This window comes from Sus scrofa, chromosome Y, assembly GCF_000003025.6.
Source record: "Sus scrofa isolate TJ Tabasco breed Duroc chromosome Y, Sscrofa11.1, whole genome shotgun sequence".
Lineage (NCBI taxonomy): Eukaryota > Metazoa > Chordata > Mammalia > Artiodactyla > Suidae > Sus > Sus scrofa.
The window spans coordinates 7388225-7397209 of NC_010462.3; positions in this window are offsets into that span (position 1 = coordinate 7388225).

Consider the following 8985-nt stretch of genomic DNA (forward strand, 5'->3'; position numbering starts at 1 on the left):
TTTATTTGTAGGGAGTGATTTTATGACCTCTTCAATTTCATTTCTACTGATCGGTCTGTCCAGTTGGTCTGTTTCTGCTTGATTCCGTTTTGGCAGGCTGTAAGATTCTAGAAAATTGTCCATTTCTTCCAGATTGTCAAACTTGTTGCCATACAGTTGTTCATAGTATTCTCTTATGGTTTTTTGTATTTCTGCTGTATCCGTTGTGATTTCTCCTTTTACATTTCTAATTTGGGTTATGGGGGTTCTTTCTCTCCTCTTTTGAGTGAGTCTGGCCAGGGGTTTGTCCATTTTGTTGACCTTTTCAAAGAACCAGCTCTTGGTTTTATTACTTTTCTCTATTGTTTTTTGAGTCTCTATTTTATTGATTTCTTCTTTGATCTTTATAATTTCCTTCCTTCTGCTGACTTGAGGACTTTTTGGTTCTTCTTTTTCTCATTCGTTTAGGTGGAGGTTAAGTTGTCCATTTGGGATCTATCTTCTTTTTGAGAAAGGCCTGGATTGTTATACATTTCCCTCTGAGCACTGCTTTCGCAGCATCCCATAGATTTGGAGAGGTTGTGTCTTCATTATCATTTGTTTCAGTGTAGTTATTAATGTCCTTCTTGATTTCCTCATTGACCCATTGGTTTTTTAGTAGCATGTTGTGTAGTCTCCATGGAGGAGGTTTTTTCTCTTTGATTTTCCCATGGTTGATTTCTAATTTCATGGCATTGTGGTCAGAGAAGATACTTGAGATAATTTCTACGCTCCTAAATTTATTGAGATTCGCTTTGTGTCCCAAGATGTGGTCGATTCTTGAGAGTGTTCCATGAGCATTTGAGAAGAATGTGTATTCTGATTTTTTTTGGATGTCGTGTCCTGAAGATATCAATGAAGTCTACCTTTTCTCTTGTTTCCTTTAGGATCCCTGTTGCTTTATTGGTTTTCTGTCTAGAGGATCTGTGCATTGATGTGAGGTGGGTATTGAGGTCTCCTACTATGATTGTATTCTCATCAATATCTCCCTTTATGTCTATGAATATTTGTTGTATGTATCTGGGTGCTCCTATATTTGGGGCATATATGTTGATGATAGTAACATCCTCTCCTTGGATGGATCCCTTAATTATTAAATAGCGTCCTTCTTTGTCTTTCTTTATGTCTTTTGTTTTAAAGTCTATTATGTCTGAAATGAGTGTTGCGACTCCTGCTTTTCTGTCATGGCCATTGGCATGAAATATTTTTCCCCACCCTTTCCCTTTCAATCTATATGTATCTTTTGTCCTAAGGTGAGTTTCTTGCAGGCAGCATATTGATGTGTTTTGCCTTTTTATCCACTCAGCCACTCTGTGTCTTTTGATTGGGGCATTCAGCTCATTGACATTTAAGGTTATAATTGAGAGATGACTATTTATTGCCATTTCAACCTCGTGTTCCAGTCGATTCTATGGTTCTCCAATCTTCCTTTCTTTTTTTTTTTGTGGTTGGATGGTCTCCTGTTATTATCTGCTTGAATATAATTTTTTCATTTTTTGCAAATACAATATTTGGTTTTGGCTTGTGGTTGCCCTGTTTTTTAAGTATGCTAACCACTTCCCATAATTGTGTGTTTTAGCCTGATGGTCCTGCAATTTCAGATACTTCATTACTATCTTAAATTAAGAAGAGAGACATACAAACACACAAAAAGGGTTATTTACGTCCTAACATCCCTTTCCCACATTTTATGGTTTTGATGACTCTTTTTTATTTTTTTCTTTTTAATTTTATTTTGTTTGAAGCATGTCCATGATTAAATCTGTATGCTGGCTTATTTGAGTGACTATTCTCTGATTGCGGTTTCCTCAGTCCTACTTCTTCCTCTTCATCTACTTTTCTTTTTTTCTTTTCTTTTTTCTTCCCTTTCCTTCCTTTCTTTTTTGTTTAGAGAAGCCCTTTCAATATTTCCTTTAACCTGGGTTTTGTGTTGCTGTATTCTTTCATTTTTAGTTTATTTTGTGAAAAGTTTTCATTTCCCCTTCTATTTGAAATGATATTCTTGCTCGATAGAGTATTCTAGGTTGCATATTTTTTCCTTTGAGCACTTTAAATATCTCTTGCCATTCCCTCCTGGCCTGTAGTGTTTCTGTAGAGAAATCCGCTGATATGCTTATGGGGGTTCCCTTGTAGGGAACATTCTGTTTTTCTCTTGCTGCCTTTAGGATCCTCTCTTTATCCCTAACTTTTGCCATTTGTATTATGATGTGTCTTGGTGTGGGTCTGTTTGGGTTCAGTTTGATTGCAGCCCTCTGTGCTTCTTGTATCTTCAACCCAGTATCCTTTAGATTTGGGAAGTTTCCAGTGATAATTTCTTCAAAGATATTTTCCATTCCCTTATCTTTTTCCCCTCCTTCTGGAATTCCTATTATGCGTAGATTCGCCCGCTTTATATTATCCCATAGGTCTCTTATATTGCTTTCCAGTTTTTTGCTTCGGTTTTCTGTCTGTTGACCAGATGGAGTGATTTCCATTATTCTATCTTCCATATCACTAATTCGTTCTTCTGCATTATTCATTCTGGTTTTTACTGCTGCTAGTTCAGTTTGCATCTCTGCCAATGAATGTTCTAGTTTTTTATGGCTGCTCCTTATATTTTCTAGTTCCTTTCTGAGGGTATCTGCATTACTGTTCCTATCTTCTCTTAATTCCTTCAGTATTCTCACTATTTCTCTTTTGAACTCCAGGTCTGTCTGACTGCCGAGATCTGTTTCATTGTTGACTGTTTTAGGTGAGTCCTCCTGTTGGTTTGACTGGGGGTGGTTTCTCAGCTTCTTCATCTTTCTTGTTGTTTTCTTTCTCCTGAGGGAGTTGTACTCTCTGTGAATGGGCAGTGTTTGCCTTGTCACTGCCGTGGAATATTTCCTGCGGGGTGGCACGGTTGGTCAATCTTTTTTGAGGCAGTGTGGCTTTTCTGGAGTGTTGATGGGGCTAACAGTGTTTCTTTGAAGCAAAGGAGGACTTCCTGAGGGCAGAGAGGACTGGGAGGTCCACACCACGATGGTAGCAGAATTCACTTGGTCATGCAGAGCTTGCTCTGGTGTTTTGAGGCTGTGGGGTTCTTGCAGGGGGTTGGCGGTGTTGGGCAGCTGCTCCTCAGGGGTGCAGCACCCCCTGGGGGCTGGAGCAGCTCTCTGGGTCACTGAGCACCTAAGAGGCTCTTCCCTAGGGCAGCCCAACTCAGAAGGAGAGCCTGAGAATGTAGGCAGATCTTTTCACAGTCTGACCGAGCTTGTTGCATCTTTTCTGGGCTGCAGGGCGTCCTCCAGGTGGCTGGTGGTGCTGAACAGTTATTTCACGGGAGTGGGTCAACCCCTGTGGTCTTGAGCACGTAGCAGGGCCGTTGGAGACCCAAGCGGCTCCTCCCCAGAGCAGCCCAACTCAGAAAAACCTGCTGAGATATTTTCCCAACTCGGCCAGGCTTGTTGCAGCTTTTTTGGGCTGCTGGGGGTCCTGCCTGGAGCTGGTAGTCCTATGCACCTGATCCACTAGAGCATCTCCTGGGGGCTTGGGCGGGTATCAGGGCTGTTGGAAACCCAAGAGGCTCCTCCCCAGGTCAACCCGACTCCAAAAAACCGTCCGAGAACTAGGCCGATCTATTCACAACCTGGCTAAGCTTGTTCTAGCTTTTCTGGGCTGCAGGCCTTTCCTTAGGGGCTGGTGGTGTTTGGTGCTACTCTGTGGAAGTGTAGCCACTCCAAAGCGCAAGCAGGCCTGTTCAGGGACAGCCCCTGCGGTGGTAGGCTTCAGGCAATTGTTGAGTCCAGCCCTCCTGGATGGCAGGCAGCCCCAGGTCCGTGAGAGCGTAGGGGGTGGCTGGGGTGGGGGGAGGGGATGCACTGGGAAGCACAGCTTTCAGCTAGCTAGCGGGCCTGTAAGCTTGCTGTGGCATGGGGGGTATTCTAAGGGGACCCACCCCTTCTTCTCTCCCCTCCCCAGCATGGGTGCAGACCACGCTCTTCTTCCAGGTTCCCTCTGATGCGGCTTTCCACTTCCCCACTCCTAGAGTACTCTTCCCTTCCTCTGCGACAGCTTTGTTTTCTAGTCTCCCAGGCAGTCTCTGCGCCGTCAAATGGTTCTAGACCTCCCAAGCAGTTTCCGTTCAGCCACGCCCCCCCAGCCAGGGGAATAACCTCTGTTGCTGAACTCTCGGTGCCCAGCCCCCACCCAGGAGTCCCCCGGCCCCCTCTTGGGGACTAACATCTGGAGCTGAGGTCTTGGTGCCAAGGCCCATCCAGACGTCTCCCGTCCCATTCTCAAGGACTATACTTCAGAGGCGAGGTCTCTGTGCCCAGGCCCAACCCAGGTGTACCATCTGCACCCTCTCAGGGACTAACCTCTGGAGCTGAAGTCTCAGTGTACAGCCCCCACCCAGGCGACTCCCGGCCCTTTCTCGGGGACTGACCTCTGGAGCAAAGGATTCGGTGCCCAGGCCCCAACCAAGCATCTCAAATTTTGGTGACTGTGCCGGTAGTTCAGATCGTCCGTTGGGTTCTTGATCAGATTTTCCCTACACCATCTTACTGCTACACTCTTCTTGCATCTGAGATTCTTCCGGTTCGTTTGGTCTTTCCCCCCGTAGGTGACTTTCCAGGGTGCATAATATCTTTCTATCCCGCAGTTGCCTTTCGTGGGCGCCCGTCCCGCTCGGATTCACCTTCTCTCAATCTCAACTTTTCTCCCGTTCTGCCCAATAATTTCAAGAACTTCTTGACATTATTGGAGTTTAGGTTCCCCTGCCAGCGATTGGTTGCTGTTATGTGTGAGTCACTTATTCTGTAGATGAGACTTTTGTGTGTTTGTGGGAGAGGATGAGCGTGTCCCCCTACTCCTCCACCATCCTGTTCTCTCTCTAGCGAGTGGGTCTTTTTCAATCACATATTTTCTTTCCAAATGAGAATGTAGAGAGTGTATTCACGGGAAGCAGTTCTTGAACCACCGTGTTGAGCCTGACACACGCTCAGGGGAAGAGACATTCTTCTGTAGAGAGCAGGTGGGTTCAGAGGAGGAGGAGGTGCCTTCCATCTGAGAAGTTCAGGCCCAATGGTTGGCAGGGCAATGGCATGATGCCCACCAAACATTGTGACACCACTGACCCTCTGTGAGCAGAGAAGCGAGTGATGGGCCCAAAGTGGGAAGCTCTCACCGTCACCCTTCAATTATTGTATATCGGGCAGCCTGAGCTCATGATCTGGAGGTATGTTGATACTAAATTAAAGGAGGATCCATTGGATGTATTGGACAATTGGATGATAAGTATTCTTTCCAGCATTCTTCACATGGCCATCATTTTTATCAGGCTCCAGAGTAAAGAGCCACTGCTCAGGCTTGCTTTTCGATTATGATATATCTGAAAGGGACCAGTGAGCTTATCACTTCCAGTCTTTTCCAACAGGGGACAAAAGACTCCTAAGTATGACTGGGATGATAAATCACATTCCAGAGCTCAAACCATGAAAATAGGCCCCTCGGCCTTCAACCAAGGACGAGACCCTCAATATAAAACCTGAGGAAATATTGGAATGTGGGGAAGGACCATTCCCTGTTTCGGAACATAGATGTCAATAGATGAAAGCACATACTAGCTATCCACAGTAACAAATTTCCCGAGAATGAAGCTGGGATACTTCTGGTGGGTATTTCACAGGTTGATAAGAATACGTCCTGTCTAAAGGGGTGCAGGATGGAAGTGGGGTGACTAGTTCCACTGCTGGCTTGTTTGTGGGGTACACAATTGTCAGGCATTTCAGGAGTCTTTCTTCTTCTCCTCCGTGAGCCCTGTGTTGAGGGCTACATGGGCAGGTCTTGAGGTTTCCCTCTTGGACGAGAGGGTCCTCTCCCTGCCAATTGAGGATCTAGAGAAGGAGGAGGATTGTCCCAAATGGAGACTGGTTTTAGAGGACCGAATCCTTGCACTGTGTCCGGCTGTCACTCAGACCCTGCTGAAGGGTGCTCAGACCCCTGCTTATATGCCAATTCACTGAGACATGGAGAGGCAGAGACTTCATTTCCGAACTCGTTTTAGAAAGAGTCGAGAGATCCACCTCACCAGCAACTTCCGAGACCTGATCAAAAAAGTTGGGTGTGCTGCAGAGAAGTGAATTCTCACTCGGTCCCTTATGTGTAGGTCGTTGAAAAGAGTTGATATCGGAGTCAAATCTGTGACCATGTAGAACGCAGTACAATTGGGATGGTTATCTGTCAGTGTGAAGGGCTGACAATGGTAAGATAGCGGTACAATATATGAGACGGAATATATCCATACAAACAGAGGAGTTATTTCAGGAAATATGTTTTCATATTTGAAAGGAGTTTGGAAGACTGATGGAAAATCTTGGTTAAAGAATTTGATTGCTCTCCTGGCTGAGATATGCCAACCTGGACCAGCACAGATAACCTTGGATGAGGAGGATTCGAGAGCATTTGAAGGAAGAAGAAGCCGAGAGAGACAGTGGGAGAGAGAGAGAGGGAGATGACAATTGGATACAAGCAACATTCCGGGGACAATTTAAATCACAAGCCCTTGTCTGTGTTTCTGGGAACTATTAGACACAAAGGCTATATCAGGACTCTTGCAAGAGATTTTCAATCGTTCTTGGTCTGTCTCTAGAAATATGTCAGCTGCAAGCAGTCCTCGCTGCTTGACACCCATGTCTTCTCAAGGGACACGAGGTGTGGGTTAAGTTAAATGACAAGCTATATTTTCCCTAAGCCGATAATACCATTCCTACTGAAATGGCAGCTCATGGGTGTCCTTCCTCAGTCGTTCCTTGATGTCACTGTCCAGGAGATTTTGTTTGGGTGGTTGGAATGACAACATTTCTCTCCAAATAAAATTTTACGGTGTATTATATGTGAGGCAGTGACTAAGAAAGCACTTGACCTTGAAGTGCTACACATGTTATCAGAGATTCATCATGATAGAGAAAATAGAGTTCCCAAGGCAGTGGAGTTGCCTTCCTTCTGAAAGGTGCAGTCCCAGAGGGGGCCATGGCACTGATATGATGCCCATGGAGCCTTGTGCCCAAACAACTAATCTGTGAGAAAAGAGGTGTGTGATGGGCCATATATGGGACATTCTCAACCTCAAACCTTGAGAGTTCAATGATGGACACCAGGAGCTCTTGCTCTGGAGGAATGTCGAAGTTGATGGAATGGAGGGTCCATCAGATTGGTGATCCTCTTGGATGAACAATATTATGTCCATCTGTAGATTCATAGCCACCACTCTCATCAGGCTCCCAAGCTAAATGTGGATTCTAGAGGCTTGGTGTTGGAACATGTGATATATTAAGGAAATCAGTGGGCAGAATACCTCAAGGGAGTTCCTACCTGTGAAAAAAGAATTGTGCTTCATGGCCATTTGAAACAATACATCCCAGGGCACAAACAAGGAGACCATGCCCCAATGCTCTCCACCAAGCATGAGGCCCTGGATGTAACCTCGAAGTAGACATTCCCAATGGGGCATTTTCAGCTCCACACTTCTGAATATATTTTTCCATAGCCTAAGCCACATGGTAGCCATCCAAACAGAGGCCTTTTAACCGAGATGTAACCGGTCTATTTCAGGTGCCTTTTCCACAGGTGGATAAGCACAAGTCCTCCCTCTCTTTGGGTGCTTCCTGGGAGTGTGGTGCCTGGGGCCAGTGCCAGTGTGTTTGTTGTGTCTACAGTCATAAGGAAGGAAAGGTGGGTCGATTGTCTGATCTTCCAGGAGCCCGGTGATGATGCCTGCAATTGGAGGGTATTGAAAGTTCCATCCTGGAAGGGAGTGGGCTCTGTCCCTGACACTCATGAGGCTCGAGAATGAGGAGGCCTATTCCATAGAGACGGGTTTTGGTTCCAGACATCTTGCACACATGGCTATGTTTGGCCAGCCCACTGACCACGGATGATCAGACCATGGTTTGGATGCCCAGTCATTGAGACATGAAGAGTCATAGACTTCATATTCTATATCCGCTAAGAACGAGTCCAGAGATCCACACCCCAGCAAATCCACAATACCTCCTGGACCAGGTAGGGATTGCTGCAGAGAAGCCATTTCTTGGGAGAGCACTCATGTGAACGTTGTTCCTACTGTGTTGTTCTCTGAGTCCAATATGGGACCCTGCAGACCGAAGTACATATGAAGTGGTCAGCGTGTCCATAGGAAGGGCTGAATATTGGAATGGTTGTGGAAGGATGACCCATTGGGTTGTCTCCACATAGCACAGGAAGTCTTTCTGGACCACTGATTTTATATGTGATAAGACCTAGGATTACAGTGCGAAAAGGCTGGGGGATAACTTGGACCATTCTCTTGACAAATATAATTCATCCATTATCAGCCCAGGTCAACTTGTAGCAGAAGGATTCAAGAGAAATTGAAGGGGGACAAAGGGGAGTGTGAGAGAGAAGGAGATCAAAAGAAGGAGAGAGAGAGGTACAGGAGCTGTTGCTTGAAGCAACCATCAATGGCAGGATTATTTCTCCAAGGACATGTCTTGGTTTAAGGTGGATATCCCACAAATGGGACAAAGCAGCACACATGTACCAGAGTCTTCTCTCCTTCTGGGCCTGACTACCAAAATGAGACCATTACAATCCCTGCTCCATACTGGAAGACAGGGTTGAAAGCCTTGGTATGGTCCCTATATCTTCTCCAATGGCATGGGGTGGAAATCAGGATAAACCATATTCCATAGTTTCTTTCAGTGGAAAAGCCTCCTCCCACGGAAACGGATGCTCATGTGTTGTTCTTCCTCCATCGGCTATTGTTTTCATGTTCAGGCTCTGTGGAGATTGGGTCTTTTTCAATCCCATTTTTTCTTTCCAAATGGGATTGTAGACTGTGTATTCCTGGGAAGCAGTTCTTGAACCACCGTGTTGACCCGGACACACGTTCAGGGGAAGAGCCATCCTTCTGTAGAGAGCAGGTGGGCACAGAGCAGGTGGAGTTGCCTTCCATCTGAGAAGTTCAGG